Source organism: Galleria mellonella, unplaced genomic scaffold (genome assembly GCF_026898425.1).
Source record: "Galleria mellonella isolate WM207_F2 unplaced genomic scaffold, CSIRO_AGI_GalMel_v1 utg1380, whole genome shotgun sequence".
Lineage (NCBI taxonomy): Eukaryota > Metazoa > Arthropoda > Insecta > Lepidoptera > Pyralidae > Galleria > Galleria mellonella.
In genome coordinates, this window is record NW_026441993.1 from 139350 (window position 1) to 153674 (window position 14325).

The window sequence follows — 14325 nt, forward strand, 5'->3', positions numbered from 1 at the left end:
TAGTTTTCGAAAATAAAACATAGCCTATGTTATTCGCTGATAATGTAGCGTTCTATAAGGGAAAGAATTTTTAAAATCAGTTGTGTATTTTTTAAATTCATCCCTTAGAAACAAACACACAATCAAATCGCTCCTCTTTATAATATTAGTATCGATACAGATACTATTGAAAAACATTTTATATACTCGTACTTATTACAATAATTTAGCTCAGCACTAATTGATATAATTTTGTACAAATGGCGGATTGGGAAAGCCATTCGAATAAATCCACTGCTATTTTTGTGAATATAGCTTGTAATTTAATTATGCAATAGATTATTTTATCTGATAATAAATAAATAATGAAAAACTTTTTATGGCACTTAAAGTAAAACAATAGTAATAAACTATAAAATTTAAATTTACATTCACACCAAAAATAAAAAATAAATCGATATATGTTATCTTTTACTACTTTCACTCTAAGAATGGACAATCATCTGTATAAACTACTTGCGAGGTGACACAGCGGAATCTCTGTTATCCAAAGTCGCTCTCTCTGTGACCTCTAAGCGTTATTTCACAGACCCTGATTCATATTGCATAACTATTAATAAAATACAATAACTACATAATAAAAAATCCGGAATCAATATTACGTATCTATGTTTTAATTTTTTTTTATAATACTAAAATGGCAAACAAGCAGATGACCCACCCGATCGAAAGTGATAACCGTCGCCTGTTAATGTAAACAGAATCATAGATATCACGAAATAGACTGTATTGGAATCCACAGTACCCAGTCTTCAGGAATGGCAAAGTATAAATTGTTGCCAATCCGAAGAACTGTACATACTATGATTACCCCATCATCATCATCATCACATTAATCGTTCACTAGCCACTGCTGAACATAATCCTCTCTCATAAATAATGGTTTTGCCAGTAGTTTCACGCTTGGCAGGCGAGTTGGCAACCGCAGTCAGGCTTTCGGTGACATTTTATGAAGAACACTGCTGCCTATCCCTCGATCCGCCTCCTACAACACCCACGAGAAAGAAAGGGGTGACTCATTTTATGCTGGGACCACAAAGCGGTACGCTGCTTTCATGCTCTAATCCACAAAGCTCATAAGCACAGTTGCGTCGCGGCAACAATACGAGTGAAACAGAGATACCCAAGTAAGCAAGGGAGACTTTGTACAAAATTCGTTTGCTTGGGCACCTGTGTGTGGCAGTTGTGTTTGCATGGCTGTGTTTCGGTTTGAAAGGTAGGATATGGCAGTGAATTAACAGGTTACAGAAGAATATCACCTGAGTCTTCAGAAATGGCAACGCATGGAGAGTATCATGGGCGAAACAGTATACACTGTTATGTTCATGGTACTGCTCATGTCTATAGGCGATAGTTACCACTTTCCATCAGGTAAGCCGTCAGCTTGTTTGCCATTCAAAGTTGCATAAAAAACTCTAATAATGTATTACTGAATATTTAAATTTGTTGCAAAGATATACAAAATACATACGCACCATTTGTCGTCAGCGAATTTACGAATCTTCACGATATTTATTAAAATTCTTTATAGATTATCGGTTTTCTAGTGATTAACGGATAAACCAATAAAACAGATTCGGCCTCAAAGCGGTAAAGGATTCTTTTAACGGTCCAATTGGATTTTTAAACCATAAGATTAAAGGCACCTTGGACTTTATCGGATCTTTATCTTCAGGATTATTTTTACAAACCGCTTTTTATTGAATTTTATTTAATCTGTGGTTGTGTATTCCGAAATATGTTTAGATTTTTATACTATAAGAGACAAGTCAAAACTATATGAATGTAATAGTTATCTTTGAATACGTGTAGTAATTGATAAATAAAGAATTACAAGTCGTGTATATTTCTACCCACGTTGTTTAACCAACTCCAACAGAAAAAGCTTGGATATACATTTTATATAGACAAAGATACAGTATATATGGAACTTGTTAATAATATATTAAATAAACTACAGGACTACTATTAAGTGTATTTATGTGAAACCCAATACCATACTTCCATGTCAAACTCTTTTTTCCGGACTTTGGCTTAGTAATCAAGTTCAAAAACTTAATTAATTTTAGACTTCAACCCTAAGCAAGTTTGTATGGATCATCATAGACACAATTAAAATATTTGTCATCAAAAGTTAATTGATACAGATATCGCGAAACAGCAATAAAGTACAATTTAGTTGACAAACTACATCCTTTTTGAAGTCGGTTAAAATTACTTCCCTACCTGGAATCACAATAGTGAACAAGATTTATTTTATTTTACGTACATTCCGTTCTATATATTTGATTATGGTTGTCACAAAAAGGAAATTGTTTTATTACGGGCAAATGAGAAACCTTTATTTACAAAATACGATATGTTTACCTTCGTACATATGCTTTGGCGTATCTACAAGTAACCAGTTTTCCTAAACATAATTAATTTATTTTAGGTCTCGTATTGTTAGTAACATGCGTAGGTTTGCTATGAACGGGCAATTACGTAGTAATTTAGACCCTAATGGAGACTAATTAATTAAATGTATCAAAACCTATACATATGACGTAAACGTTAACAGCGCAGGTATAAATTTAAATAGATGTAGCAACATAATTTTTTAACTCTAAATTAGGTTCATACTATTTTCAACTAGTAAAAAAATATACCTAGCCCTATTGACTTCGGCTATATTTCGATTCGGAGTTCTTTTTAAAAGTGCCAACAATCACATCCATACCCTGGTCCTTAAAATTTAAAATATAAATATATATATATATATATATGTATTTCCTTGTATTATGAAGAGCTTGGTTTACTACTAGTTTACTAGGGTCATAAACCAGAAAACCCAATCCTGAGCCAGTTCAGACTAGTTCGTTTCATAAATTGGTCCGTTTGGGAATAGAACCTTCTACCTTTTTAACATAGAACGACGCATTCATCACTGCGCTATGAGGATCGCCAAATTAAAATTTATGAATTTAAGACTGCAATTGTGGCAACATTTGTTATTTCTATTTCAAAACTAAACTATTAAACTAATTTTGATAAAATTTCTATGAGACCAATCTGTAAGTATACCCGTTTGATAAAAAAGAATTTTCCAAGTCGGTTTATAAGTAAAGGAGTTAATAGTTAGTTAATTAGTTAGGAGGAGGATGAGGTAACAAACATAAAAAAAACAACCGAACTGAGATTCTCCTTCTTTTAAAATCAGTTGAAAAATTTACAAAAGATAAATATAGTATTATTACAAAAAGAAATTTACTGTTTTTGAGCTTTTGTAACATCAAAACTATAGTAATAGGCTAGTTTGGAATAAATTTATAAATTTCACATAGTCACAGTACTATGAAGTCCGAGAAATATGAAGATCATGGTGCTGTTCATATCTAGGCATCGATTACATCTATCTATTAAGTTGTTCGCCTTTTTAATTTGCAAAAATTCAGATACTTATGTCATCTATCTGTATCTATGTCTATGGTCGGCAATGTATGTTCTCAACAAGAAAATTCCTAAACAATGTAGACAGTTCGTGGAATAGTTCGTAGATATTGTAATGAAATAGAAATTGTAGAATTCCTAACATTCTCTCTAAACTCATAGCATTGCACTCAGTTAACAGAGAATACGTTGCAATTATTGTAATTAATTATAAAGTATTGGATAAACCATAAAATATTATTAATTAGTGTTTAGATATTTATATATACGATCACGATCGAAGTACTACTATTTGCAAAAAAAAGGAATTATTATATGGAGGTTAGATACAGATTACATATTTTATGCAACTTATAATGGCAAATAAGCTAACGTTCCATGCGATGAAAAGTGATCATCGTTGCCTATAGACATAAATAGTACCATAGAGATAACAGACAGTGATATTATTATACCTACGAGTACAAATAATAACAACATTTTGGCATACAAGCATAAAGTACCCTTATTTCTCTTATATGTGAGTGATTTTTCATCTGACATTATTTATTTCTATATAATATATAAGTACATACAGCAGATTATTAGAGTATTATATGTATGTTAATTTATAAATTACTATTTTCTATTTTTTTTATTACTATTTATTTGCTCATCGCATAGCTCCATCAATTATATTTTCTGTTATTCCTGTCTAATAGTTGACTGGTAGATAATCCCATATAGCGTTAAATTCCGTAATTACTGTCTAGATGTATCAAATTTAGTACATAAATAAATAATTATATTAACAAATTATTTTTATTTCTTATCAACATACCCATAATTACTTCCCTACAACTCAACAGTTAAGTGATTCAGTAACCGCAAGCACAGAGTAAGGGGTAAACTCGACTCTCCAGTTTCTAATTCATTATTAAGAACAATCATAAACTTTGTAATGAAGGATTTTAATTAAAAGTTGCCCATTTGTGTTTGTTTCAGAAGGACAAGGTGCAGGGTTGCTCTCATTTGGTAAGTGATCATATGCATTATGGCATTCGCTATAAAATAGTATATTTTAATATTTTTAAGTTTTTAATTATAACAAAAGGTGAGCCTATAATCTAGCATCTATCTTATTAAATCCATCGTGACTGAGTAACAAACATTCAAACAATACGTCTTTATACAATTTCACATTTATAAACTTAATAGAATTTAAATAAACAAATATAAAGAAATATCCAAATCTTTTATAAATATTTTGATAACTGCAATAAACTGATATTTTCAAATTCATGATCGATTATTTAAAAAAAATATCGCTCGCTCTCTGCTAAAGAGAGCATGTGAAACCACAGTCCTGTAAGCCAAATCAGAGGCCTCCATATATAGTAAAGATAACCTATAAAATCTATATACTAGGAGCATCTACTACAGTTTATAGTACTAATATTATCTCTATAAACGACACATATTTTTTTATGCAACTTAGAATGGCAAACAAACTGATAGCCCACCTAATAGAAAGTGGTAACCGTCGCCTATAGACATGAACAGTACTATGAACATAATAGAGTATACCGTTTCGCCCATGATACCTCCTATGCGTTGCTATTTCTGAGGACTAAGGTGTTTCTGTACCCTGTTAATTCACTACCATATCTCGCCGAAACACAGCCTTGCAAATACAACTGCTTCACGGTAGAAATATGAATGGGACAGAGGTACCCAAACAAACAACTTTTGTACAGTCTCCGTCTGGTGAATGTACATGGATTGTTGTATATTGCACTCGCTGGTCTAATCTGTTCTTCACCCGCTGTATCTAATTTAAAATAGTATATAATACAGTTATGTAGATTAAAAGAAGACGCAGAATTACTGACTGACTGTTACATGTATCAATGCATACCCGAAACCACTAAATCAATAATTTTAAAATTTTGTAAGTAGTTTCTTTATATAGCGAAGATGAATAATAAAGACAACAATAAGAAGACTTCCAAATTCAACCCCTAAGAGAGTGAAACGGGGCTTGAAAGTTACACGAAATTTCGTCAGTTTAAAAGTTAGACACGTAAAATATTAAATTTAGGCTCTTGGTTTAATACATTTTATTTTTTATTTGTGTTAAATTCACTCTTAAAAGAATAAAATAGGAGATGAAAACTGTAGGGGGCTTCTATTATAAATGAAATTCGAGATACGAAACTTTAGTTTTAGATTTCTGATTAGAAATAAATAAAATACTTTTCAGCGTCTTTAGAACCCTTTACGGAAAAGTGATTCCCGCGAAAAATTTAATATCACACGCGAGCGAAGCCAGAGCGAAGGGCAAAAGCTAGTAATATATTTTATTATATATAGTCTATTATAATAGCCTGTGAAAATCTTCACCCCACAACATCTTACGAGTTTTAACGGGTAGACTGCATTAATTTATAAATATTTTAAAGGTTATGTTCCTTATAAATTATAGAGCTTTACAGTTCCTCCCCCTTTTGATAAACGCGAAATATTTGATGACGCGGGAGGTTTGATCCTTTCAGAGGTTATAACGGTAATGATTATTACCTACTTTACCTGAATATTGTTATTTAATTATTTGAACAATCTATAATATATCTTTTTAACTTCTCAATTTACATGTATTTTATTTTTGCTATATTTCAATTTTAATGAAAGACATTTTTATAAAAAAAACTAATTTTTACCCGCAACTTTGCCCACATATCCAGGAATATATTCACTGAAAGGGATAAAAAATAACATGTCTGCATCTCATATAGTACGTGTATACCAAACTTCATAGTGATCGGTTAAGCCGTTACGACACTAAGAGGTAGCAAACAAACTCACTTTCATATTTATAATATTTATTTATTTATCTATTTATTTATTTATCTATTTATTTATTTATCTATTTATTTATTTATCTATTTATTTACTTATCTATTTATTTATTTATCTATTTATTTATTTACTTGCATTATTTAATAAAAATAACCATATTTTCTTTTTTAAAAACACGTACATTAATAGCAACTAACGTCGATACTACCAATAGGTGTTCCAGTTAGATTAACTATCGTGTCTTATTAAATTCGACTTGAACATCGGAAACTATCGAACCGGCGCCGGCGGCCGGCGGAAATCAAACTAATCGATTTTCATTTCGCCGACAGGAAATTAAATCCTTTGAGAGTCATTCCCGATAACGAATTTCGGCTAAGCACGACACGTGCTCAACCATTTTAGTTCGGAATATATGTTTTTATCACACTGTAAACCTAGAACGCCGCGCGAAACTATTCATTTTTACAAGAGCTTATAAAAAAAATCTATATACTTATATCAAATTTTAATTTAAATTATGCTTTATAGATAGTAAACGGCTGAAATAATAAATGTACAATATATTTTTATTTTCTAATACTTAAACTATTAAGATATTCATCTTTTTATGTTTATAGGCACCTTTTTCACACAAAATGAAGTTACCACGATACAACCGACACAAGAAAAATTATTAAATTTAATCCTTTCAATTTAGACCTCACGGCGTAATAAAGCGTAGGCATAAATTCTAATAGGGTTCATTTTCTCAATAAACACAAAAAAATATACCATTACAAAGAATTTCCTTAACTAAAGAGAAACGTTTCTCCCCTTTCATGTTCAAAGAATTCTCCTAAATAAATTCCCGTCAGGCAATATTAAATTGAGTTTTTATTTCATTTTATAGTTGAGCAATAGTTTGCATAGAATTTCGGATCAAAGCGGCAAACAAGCCTTAATGGGAGGAAAGGTTTGTTAGTAGTACGCACTACCAGTTCCATTGCTAAAAATATACTCTGTCAGGTCGACCTCCACGTAGTCCCCCACTGGAAACTATCGTGCTGAATTCCAGATGTATACGATAGGTTAACTAGTCTACCATTTCATTTTCACCTATCACCCCTCACTGATAGTCACCATATACCGTTGTAACAGACGGGGTTAACATTGCATTATCAGCCATTAAAATAAAAAACAAGCCTTCTTTTTATATATGTTGCATTATAATAGACCAGTAGATCTAGTATATCCGGTGCCATGACAACACGATATCTCATATAAGGTTTCGTCCTTTTAGCTCGGGAAGTATTTGTATTAATGTTGTTTATAAAAGTAATAGGATCCGGCCGGAGTGGTGTATGACATGTGCAAAGGTTCGATTTGTCCATGAACGCAAGGCGCCCTCCCTCGGGAAATTAAGAAAGGAGGTCCACTGACCACGTCCCCGTACTAGACATAACTATCTGAGCGGTTGTTCACATCGAAATCTATTTCAGAGTAGTACATAAGCCCTCTGACGGCCAAGAATTGAAATCTGGATCCCCCGGGTTTCATATTGTTGCTGATTTGAAATGGGATTCGGTTGTTGAAAATAATATTGTTAATAATCATCCGCGTCTAATTGACGTAAAATTCCACTGCACTTTATTATATATTTATATTAAAAAACAATAGATATATATATATATATATATATATATATATATATATATAGTATTAATGTTATTATTATTTAATAAATGACAAGCTAAAAAAAATTCTAAGAAGCAAATCATCTAATTTCACTAATATCGAGAATAGATAACATTCAGAAACATTTATTACATACTATTTATTTTATTTCATATGATTTTTCTCTTTAGATTATTTTAATGTTATTATTATTTATGGAATTCCAAATGGGATAATGTTTTCTCAAAAAGCAAAATGATTTTTCTGAGCTTGACAAGAGGCCATTCTCAGAAAAGTTTATTATCTAAGTATTATTTCATTCGTAAAATTTATTCAATGGATTTATTTAGTATGGGAATAACTATAACTCATATACTACTAGTATAGTGCTGTTTGTAATACATAAATACGATTATTACAATCTAAGATATAGATAGGTTGTATAAAACAATAAATAATATTAAACACACCACGTTTATAACAACAAACACCAAAGATCTGTCCCAAATGTTTACTGTGGTGCCCAAGAAATACATACTAATTTGTAGAATATTACTGCTTGTGATTACGATCCCAAAGGGTTTCTTTCATGTTTAATTTACCTCCATCGAATGATCACGAAAATTAAATTCTTTGAAGCGTAAAATGGCAAACTCAAATAGAATTTTGCACCACATAAATATGTTTTATTACACAGAGATGAAGGATTAAGAGGTTTCAAAATACTCTAAATATACAAAAATATGTTCAAATATCTAATTTTAGAACACTAAAGAAGTTCACCAGAAACTTATATATGAGTATGAAGGTTAGAATATTTTACATGTATTTTAAATATTCTACATATTTTAAGTACAAAATGAGTCTTAATTAAATAAAAAGTCCGTCTTCTTCTCATGCTCTCCCCTAGGGGGAGCCGGGGAAACCTGTCCGGGGTTTTTTACCCCTCTCAGGTGGTCTCTATCCGCCGCTCATTAATATGAGCGGGTCGTTGGGGTGAACCTGGTTCTTAACGTGCCGCCCCGTTCACTCTGCGCGGTCTTCGCCTGCCGGGTGAGACCCCGTTGGGGGAGGCCCAGCAAACTGCCAGCGTTTGAATGATCGGGACGGCATTTTCAACCCTCATCAGAGGGGGAGGGGTCTTCATGTGTCCATGGCGTCTTCCTCTGGGTTTTCTTGCACGCGAGCTATTAGTTCGCGTGCGTAGGGCTTGTGGTCCGGAGGTCGCGCGTGCAGGGGCGCTATTCCCTTTAGGTGGTCCCAGCCCGATGCGTCCGCACGCGCGAACATCTTCGTTGCGAGGCTGCCGATGAATTCGTTCAGCGGAGGGATCTTTAGGTCCCTCTCCAAGGTGGCGTTCCTTACGTATTTATGCGCGCCGGCGATGGTGCGCAGTGTAAGGTGTTGTTGCGCGCTGAGTTTCTTCTTATTCGACGCAGACGCGTAGACATACCATGCCGGCGCTGCGTACGTAAGTCGCGGTCGGATGTAGGTTTTGTAAATGGCCGTCTTTATTTGGAGAGGGAGTCTTCCTGTCAACGCTGGGCGAAGGAGGTGCCTGGCCACCCTGGTCTTGTTGCAGACCCCCTTGATGTGGGTGTTGAAACTTAGACGCCGGTCGATGTTCACCCCCAGGTAGGTGACGGTGGTAGACCACTCGATCGGGGAGTCGCGCAGGTGCAATTTGGGAGGGCAGTGACGTTGTCCGAAGTAGATCGCCTGCGTTTTGCGCACATTCACCGACAATCTCCAGTCGTCCAGCCACTTTGGTAGGGTGTCGAGTTGCCGCTGCATTTTCAGCGCTGCGTGCTTCTTGCCGATGGATGTCACTATGAAGGCGGCGTCGTCGGCGTACAGCGCGAGGAGAGACTCGGGGGTAGTGGGAATGTCGTCGGTGAACAGCGCGTAGAGCGCAGGCGATAGGCAGCTTCCCTGTGGTACACCCGCGCGGATGGGTCGCTCTCCCGAACAGGTTTGTTCCACCGTCACCATGAAGCGTCTTGAGTGGAGGAATGAGGCCACTATTCGGACCAACCTTCTTGGTGTATCGGTCTGAGTGGCCATTTTATACAGTAGACCGTTGTGCCACACGCGGTCGAAGGCTTTCTCCATGTCCAGTAACACTGCAATAACGTGCTCGTGCTTATTGTGGGCGCTCGTTATGACGTGCAGGACTCTGGTCAGTTGCAGTGTCGTGGAGTGTTCCGCTCTAAATCCAAACTGCTCCAGGCGTGGTTTTAAATGTGGTTGTAGATGTTTGAGGAGGAGTTTCTCAAACACCTTTGACATGTGTTGCAGTAACGTCACTGGCCGGTATGATTCCGGTTTCAGTACGTTCTTACCGGGCTTAGGCAGCGTGATGACTTTGCCTATCTTCCAGTGGTCTGGGAAATGCCCTGTGCGTACTATTCCATTGTACAGGCGCGTCAGTGCCGCTATAGTGCGCGGCGGCAGGTGACGCAGCGCCGTATTTGGGATGTTGTCGCTGCCGGGGGCTTTCCGAGGCTTCGTCTTTCTGATTTCACGCTGCACTTGTCCCGGTGTAAAGACAATCGGATCTTCGTGAGGTGATAGTGGCGATGATAGGTACTCCTTCACGAAGTTGTCTATCCGTGCAACATGATCACTATTTGAGGATGGATTGAGCTGGAACTGGCGCTCTAGGTGATCCGCGTGAATCTCCGCTCGGTCTACTGCGCGGTACCTCGGTGTTCCGTCGTTCGCCAGTAGAGGTCGGACTGGGGGGTGGGAATTTGTTAGCCGGCGACACAGGCGATGAATGCTGTTCCAGTCGTCACCGGCTTCCTCTACGTATCTTTCCCAACTCTCCTTTCTATGGGACTCGATGTCACGCTTTATTTCTTCTGCAAGCTTGTTTATCCTCGTTTTGGTGGTGGGGCATCTGGTGGCCTGCCAGTCTCTGCGCAGTCGGCGCTTAACGGCGAGCTTCCTCTTTATTGCAGCCGGGATGGTATTGGTTGTTTTCGCTACCTTTCCCGGCTGAGATGCGTTTTGCATGGCGGCCTGTATGGAGACTGACAGGTCTCCCGCAAGCTGTTCGACGTCGGCGGAGGTTAAAATTGCCCTCGTTGGCGTGTTGTCCTGCATGAAGTCCGTGAATTTCCCCCAATCCGTCCGGCGGCGCGGGGCCTGCGGCGTCAGGAGCACCGGGGTCATCAGGATATCCATGCACACGGGAAGGTGGTCGGATTGGACGTCCTCCAAGAGGACTTCCTGCGTCAGTTGGCTGTCCAGTCCCTTGTAGAGGGCTATGTCGAGCACGTCGGGTATTCTTGCGGCGTCGTGGGGATAGTGTGTAGGTACCTCTGGACCATGCACAGCGATATTCAGTTTCTCTACTATCCCCAGGAGTTTTCTGCCTTCGGCGCTGATTATGTTGGAGTTCCAAGCCGTGTGTTTACAGTTCCAATCTCCTGCGGCGATGGTCGGCAGCGGCTCCTTGAAAAGGGCCTCGACGTCGGCCGTTGCAAGTTTCGTTGTCGGCGGTTTGTATACTGCAAACACACGGATGGGATTTCTATTGTTGCACAGCTCGATCCCAAGTGCGTACATCGATCCAAGTTGCACCTGTGGGAGCGGCTGGTGGACGATGTTCCTCCTTACTAGGACAGCCAACCCGCGATACACCCTTCGGTCGTCCGTAAGCTCGTCCTTGCGGTATGCATGGTATCCCGGTATGTGGAGTGCGTCGGCGGCCCCTAGCATCGTCTCCGAGATGAGACACACGTCGACTTTGTACTCCACGAGCATCAGTTTCAGTAGGGGCAGCTTCTTGCGGATCCCGTCCGCGTTCCAGTGAACTATTCTTATCATGCTAGCTGCGATAGTTTCACCAGGCCCGCGGTTATTACCGGCAAGGGGTCTGCGCCGGTTTGTACCGCGACTAGCACCTCCATCAAGATGTTAATCATCGCCCTCATCAAGTGGTTGTTGTTGGAGGTGCTGGATTCCAGTGGCTGCTTCGCCATCTTCCCCTTGACACTTTCGTGTTGTGGCGCCGCGCTTGATGCGGTCTTTTGTGTGGCGGCTTCGTATTTAGTGGGGGCGGCGACCGCAAGCGGACGGGTTGTTTTTGCCGAAGCCTGTGTCTTGGTCGGCGCGGCCTCAGTGGGTGCGTCTTTGCGTTTCCCTTTCTTCTTCTTCTTGCCTCTCTTCTTTTTACGGGGTTTTTCAGGCAGCTGTTTCCCTCTTTCTGTAGCCGGGTTTGCCGCGGCCATCAGGTTGGATTCGTTGGTGCCGCCTGGGAGCGTCCTATCTCGCCCGGCGAGTTGGCCTGTTGTTCTGGGCGCCGTGCCCGCCTTTCTGTTTCTTATTTCTCTTTTGAAAACAGGGCAGGCGGGGTTGTTAGCGGTGTGGTTTTCTCCGCAGTTTGCACAGGTCGGAGGCTCCTCTCTGGGCCGCGGGCAGTCCCTGGCTACGTGTTCACCCCCGCAGCGGACACATGCCATCTTCCTGTGACACCCATGGGAGGAATGCCTGAAACTTTGGCAGCGGTGGCATTGCGCGGGGCCGTTCTTGCCCCGCCAGGCTTCGATTTTCACCCCCGGCATGCAGAGTAATTCATCAATAGCGTATATGCCGGGGGTGATGCCTGGGGTGCGCTTGATCTGTGCGTGAAATATGCACCCCGGGCGGCCCTGACGTGCTTTGATCTGACGGATGTATTCAGGAACGTATCCCAGCTCCGTCAGGGCGTCGGCAATGTCCTCCACTGGAGTGTCGGCTGGTATGCCCCGGATGGCCACTTTCAAACTCCTCTCCGCTGGCAGTTGGTAAGAGAACCAGCTTATTTTTTCTGTTTTCTCGAGGTCGGAGAGGTACCTCTGGATGATACGGTACTCATCCTCGGACCTCGGGGTGAATCTCACCCCCTTGCCATAGGGGCGGGCGTTCGGGGCGCAGTTCAACAACTTTTTCAGGTTCTTGAAGTGGCGCACCCAGTCGGGCAGGTATTCCACTATTAGCGGGGGCAATCTGGGTCTTTTTGCCGCTGGCGGGGGCGGAGGCGGTGCAGTGTCTCTTGCTGTGCTTGAGGCCGCGCCTTGGTTTTTCGTCATGTCCGGTGGTTGCGTAGGGGCCCTTACTGCGCCCGCGTATGTCTGGCCCTGTGAGTGGGCTGGCACTGGGAGTTCCCTGGGTCTCAGCCTTGGGTCTCTCTGTGGCAGTGGAGTCGATATCTGCGGCGGTGAAGGCTCTTGGCAGGGACGCTTGTGTCCCTCGTTTGCCGCGGAATCTGGGCTTCTGGGCCTTCGGGCTGGTCGTATGGCTGCCAGTTGGAACGATCGACCCATCTCTCTTGCCAGCTCCATCTCCTCTATTGGAGGCGACGGCTGGTCCCTCAGTCTCTCCGCTTCATCCCCCACCAGAGCGGCGATCCTCTCTTTCATTCCCTGGGAGAGGAGGTCCGCGGACAGCACTTGCGCCAAAATCAACGAGTCTCGCTCTAATGTTGATTTCGGCGAAAGGCCGCCCGACGAACCCCCGCTCCGGAACTCGGAGAGGCTCGCCGCCCCCGGCGGTGGCATGCCGCTCGAGGTGAGGAACGAGGTGCCCGCCTCCGCGAAGTCTTCCGATGGCGACGGTGATGCGGGCGATGGGGGAACGGCGGCTTGTTGTTGTGAGGGCCCCTCTGTGGTGGTCCTCGTTGCTGGATGCTGCTGTTGATGCCGGTAATTTGCACTGGTGACACTGTTTGCACTATCACTCGGCACTTGTTCGCCGCGCTGAGCTTGCACTAGTGTCGCCGGTAAACCGGCGCGAGGGATGGTTACGCCTGCACGGTTACTGCACGGCGCGGTTGCATCGTCGCGTGGCGGGTTTGTCGTACCCGTGGCACGTTGCGCGGCGCGGGAGCGGGAGCGCTCTCTCCCCCGCGAGGGGGAGATCGCTGTACGCGGGCGCTGCGCACGGGCGCGCGCTGGAGGGGGGGCAGCGGCGGTTGAGCCCCCCTCCTGCGGTAATGGTACACTGTGGCCCTGATAAGGGCCTTTTTCGTCCGGCCGTCTGGCCGGGCTCGGCATTCTTCGAATTCTTCGGATTCACCTTCCTTCTGCTTCACAGGTCGTCCTCTCAAGCAGTCGTCCGCGATCCCTTCATTCTGGGGATGCCTGTCCCCGGATGGACTTCAATCTTGGGTAGGCGGGGTGGGCTATTCTCAACTGTCCGCTCCGATGACAGCCGGTTCGTTGCCTGGTACGTTTGCAACAACAAACGCACCAGACAACGTCTTCTCTCCTTGGTGCTGGCTACGATGAGTTCGCTGGATCCGTGCGGTGCGACGTTGAGGCGATGGCGGGGCACACTCGATGATACCGCTTCGATGGTGCTAGTGCGGCGGTGCAC

The 14325-nt window shown here is 41.4% G+C and overlaps 1 protein-coding gene across 5 annotated transcripts in view; it reads left to right on the forward strand.

The window, feature by feature from the left end:
* The window catches only part of LOC113523562 (uncharacterized), a 176346-nt gene that overhangs the window by 41538 nt on the left and 120483 nt on the right, over positions 1–14325 (forward strand). For 4 of the 5 annotated variants that reach the window (XM_052903259.1, XM_052903257.1, XM_052903260.1 and 1 more), the window contains exon 2: positions 4453–4482. The gene's annotated coding sequence lies outside the window, so the exon portion shown is untranslated. The remainder of the gene's footprint in view (positions 1–4452; positions 4483–14325) is intronic. The other variant, XM_052903258.1, reaches the window with a different exon arrangement.